Here is a 3,848-nt window from a genome sequence, read left to right on the forward strand (position 1 = left end):
TAATGAAGAATAAATTTTTTTTTTATTGATTTTGATGTAATAAATATTTAGTACAAGAATAATCAGTAGACATATAATAAAAAATATATGTTTGCTGTCATACCTCAAAAAATATGTGTTCAATAAAACTGGAAGTACTGGGACAGTAAACATCCATTGTTTACCTGTTCAACGATTCATAGTAAATTAAACATTATACTCTATGCCCTGCTAATGGTGTGGGGTCAATAACCAGCACCTTCCACCATCTTCATGTTACTGGTTCTGAATCCCACTTCAAAACACTGCTAGATCTTCATAAGCAAAGTGGCAACAGTGTTCAGAAATGTTTTTTCACTCCAATGTTTCAGCCATTCTGGCCATTTTCAAGGATCTATCAATAAACATTTTTTTAAATACATTCTATTCATCATAAATTAATTTTAAAAACATCATGAAAAATTACATCTTCTACCTCTTATTGCACTATCACAGTCAAAACATTGATAATTAACATAATTCCAGGCCATTTTGTCTTTGTCAAATTATTTATCATTAGTCAATTTTCATTAAAACTTTTTAAATTATGAAAACATTATGCACTTTTAGTAAATTAATCTTCATCACAATGTATAAAATACCATTATTTTCACTGTTAAAATTATTAAATTTACTAGTTAACTATCTCTAATTCAATTACTTATTTTATTAACACTACACTGAGTAACCTACCTCACTATCCCAGGTTTGCCATATCTCCATTATATTTTCAATTTTTTCCAATTTGTTTATTGTTTTTCTTTTGAAGGTATTGTTAATTTATGAAAAATTCATTGTATTTTCAAAATCAAAATTATGCTTATTTTTGGATACATGTTGCACCAATGCTGTTTTTATTTTTATTTGGATCTTGTTCCTTATTTTTTATATCATTATGCTGGTATATTCATTCTCCCGATAATTGTTTGGTTTCTCCTATGTATATATGTATATTATTATTAAACACGAATCAGTCCTTAAGGACTAAGCAACTATGGCTCAGGTTTCACTGAACTTCTTTTTCATTTCTTCCGTCCAAACCCTTCTAGACGGGAGTTTTTTACTGTTCACCAGAAGCACCGCATGTTTCAGGAATTTCCTGTACTCTATTCTATCTTCACACAAATCCTGTGTAATCCCAAGCCTCTGTGTTTCCTGTTTGATTTGAACCGTGTATCGGTGATTGAATTTATATCACATAAACCTACTGAAAATCTTCTTGTTCAATCTCTCCTCGGCCATCCTTTGCATGTGTCCATAAAACCTAAGTCTTCTTGCCTTCATTTCTGTTTCCAAATCAGGGGTTTCACTGTAAATTTTTCTGTTGGATTTCAGTCTGTATCCTTCTATTGTTATTTTGGGTTCATGGATTCTTCTTGGAATCCTTCTTTCTATTTTCAGAAGTTTCTCCAGACTGGGAAAGAACATAGTCTCTGTACTGTACAGTATCACTGGTTTTACAGTAGTCCTTAAGTTTGGCCTTCTTGGAGATGCATTTTTATTATAAATAAATATAAGAAGATGGTCAGGGTTATTATTATAAATGCTGCTTGTTAAGTAGCATAAATTTTCCAAATTTTTAACCCTGTATTCCATGCTTTCTTTCTCTGACAAATTCGTCCAAGTATTTAAAGCTTTTAACCACCTGGATTTTACTGAATTCTTTTTTTATTTCTTTCTTACTAAAGTTGAGGTTTGTGGTCATAAATTTGGTCTTCTAGAGGGAGATTTTAAGTCCTGTCTTCTCAGCTATTCTCTTCAAGGAATTTAACTTTCCAATCGCCTCCTCCTACAACTCTGCCCATAGGGCTGGCTAAGTCATCAGCAGAGGCCAGACATTTTACCAGGATATTGCTCCTCTGATTTCCTACCTTAGCTCCTGATGGTTCTTTTTCCTACAAGGTCCTCATATCCTTGTCAAGAACAACATTGAAGAGAACTGGTGAAAGTCCGTCCCATTGTCTCACACCGGTTCCTATCTGAAACGGTTTGCTGATAATTCCTCTTAATTTTATTTTTGACTTGGTTTCTGTCAATATTTCTTTCACCAAGTTTATGGTATTTTGATTGACTCCATATTCCCTCAGAATTTTTAGTAAGGTTTCCCTGTCTATGGAGTCGTATGCTTTTTCAAAAACGACCCTGTTCAGTATCGGATAGGTAACTGGTAACAGAGAGATTCCCCTGTAGTTGCTCACGTTGGTTTTCGTGCCTTTTTTGTGAAGAGGGTGGATTAGGGTGATTTTCTATTCTGCTGGTATTTTCTCTTGTCCCAGACGTCCATCAGTATTTCTGTGAGTTTTCTCTTGAATACCTCATTTGAATTTTTCCACATTTCTGCCAGGACGCCTTGTTGTTTCTTAGCTCCTCAATAATTTCCTCTATTTATTCCTATTTGTCTGAATCGATATTTTGTGGGGTGTTTTCTCTTATTTCCAATTTCTCACCAGGTTCTTCACAATTTAGAAGCCTCTTGAAATAATTGGCCAGAATTTCGCAGTTTTCCTCATCTGTTTGTGCCAGAGTGCTGTCATCTCTCCTCAGCGCAAGTCCTCTGGGACAAAATCCCCTCATTCTTCTCTCAAAGGCTTTGTGGAAAATCTGGTGTCATTCCTCTTGAATTCCTCCTCTATTTCCACCAATTGAAGATTGAGGAACTTTCTCATTATTTTTTGGGTAACTTTTCTGGGCATCTGGCATTCCTCTCTTTTATCTGTGGTTTTCTGTTGGTTCCATAATTTCCATTTCTTCTGTCGCGTTTTAATGGCATTTTCACATTCTAAGTTCCACCACGGATGTTTCTTGTGGATTTTCTCAGGAGCGACCTCCACTGCAGTTTCTGTCAGAAAGTTCATTATCTCTTCCCAGCTGTTCGGTTCCCTGAGTTTTTCACTGAATACCTGTCTCTTCTCCCTCAATACTTCTCTGTTGACTCTATTTATTTTGGTTCTTGTTGTTTTGATGGTCCTCTTAACTGGTACAAAAGTCATTTTAATTTGGGGTGGGAAAGTGGTCTGATGTTTTTTACTCAGATGTTTTGAATTTCTCTATAATTCCTATTGGATATTGCCCCATGATCTAACTAGAATTTTATAATTTTTTCCAGAAGACTTCCATTTTATCTGGATTTCTGCTATTATCATCATTAATGGTGTCGTATGCGTTAATTAACGTGTATTTTTTATTACTGGATTTTAATGTGGGAATAGATAATCGGCTGCTAGCGCTTTCAAAGTCTACTACTTTTTGAGGAATTTTTCATCAACCATAAACACGGTCCCTTATTGGCCCCTTTCACCAGGTCTTCCTTTTAAAATTTATATCCATCTGAGTCAAGAGGTTCCACATCCGCGAACCTGGTCTCCTGCAGTGCCATCACTGAGATTTTCAGCCTGAAAAGTTCTGATGTAAGTTGTTTCAGTTTTCCAGTCTGCATCAATGAGTTGACATTATATGTGCCAGAATAGTATTTCTTTTTGTTCCTTCCAAATCTTTCCCGTTTAAAATCTTGCTATGGTCTCCTGTGGTTCACTAATTCATCCTGCTCTTGACTTCACACTGTAGGGGTCTCCCAGAATCAGAATGCCCAACTGTTTTACCTGGGGTAGTATTATTCATGAGAAGCCTGTTCATAGTATTTTATGTAAGTATTGGGTCGGTTTCACCCAACCAAGATACAACTGGGATTGTAAATCCCAGAGGGTTTGGTTTTAGTTCATCTAGTCCTATCCTTATTCAGACTAGGTTATCCAGCCGCACCACGTGGAGGCACGTTAAACTTGAGATGGAAGGATGAGGAAAGTTTTGGGTAATTGCTGCCTATATATATA

At 35.6% G+C, this 3,848-nt stretch overlaps 1 protein-coding gene across 1 annotated transcript in view; it reads left to right on the forward strand.

Moving 5' to 3' along the window:
• LOC106687905 (serine/threonine-protein kinase D3) overlaps nt 1-3,848 on the forward strand; it is a gene marked incomplete at its 3' end in the record, with an annotated part of 66,144 nt that overhangs the window by 51,238 nt on the left and 11,058 nt on the right.

This window comes from Halyomorpha halys, unplaced genomic scaffold, assembly GCF_000696795.3.
Source record: "Halyomorpha halys isolate HHAL.00 unplaced genomic scaffold, Hhal_1.1 Scaffold1024.1, whole genome shotgun sequence".
NCBI lineage: Eukaryota > Metazoa > Arthropoda > Insecta > Hemiptera > Pentatomidae > Halyomorpha > Halyomorpha halys.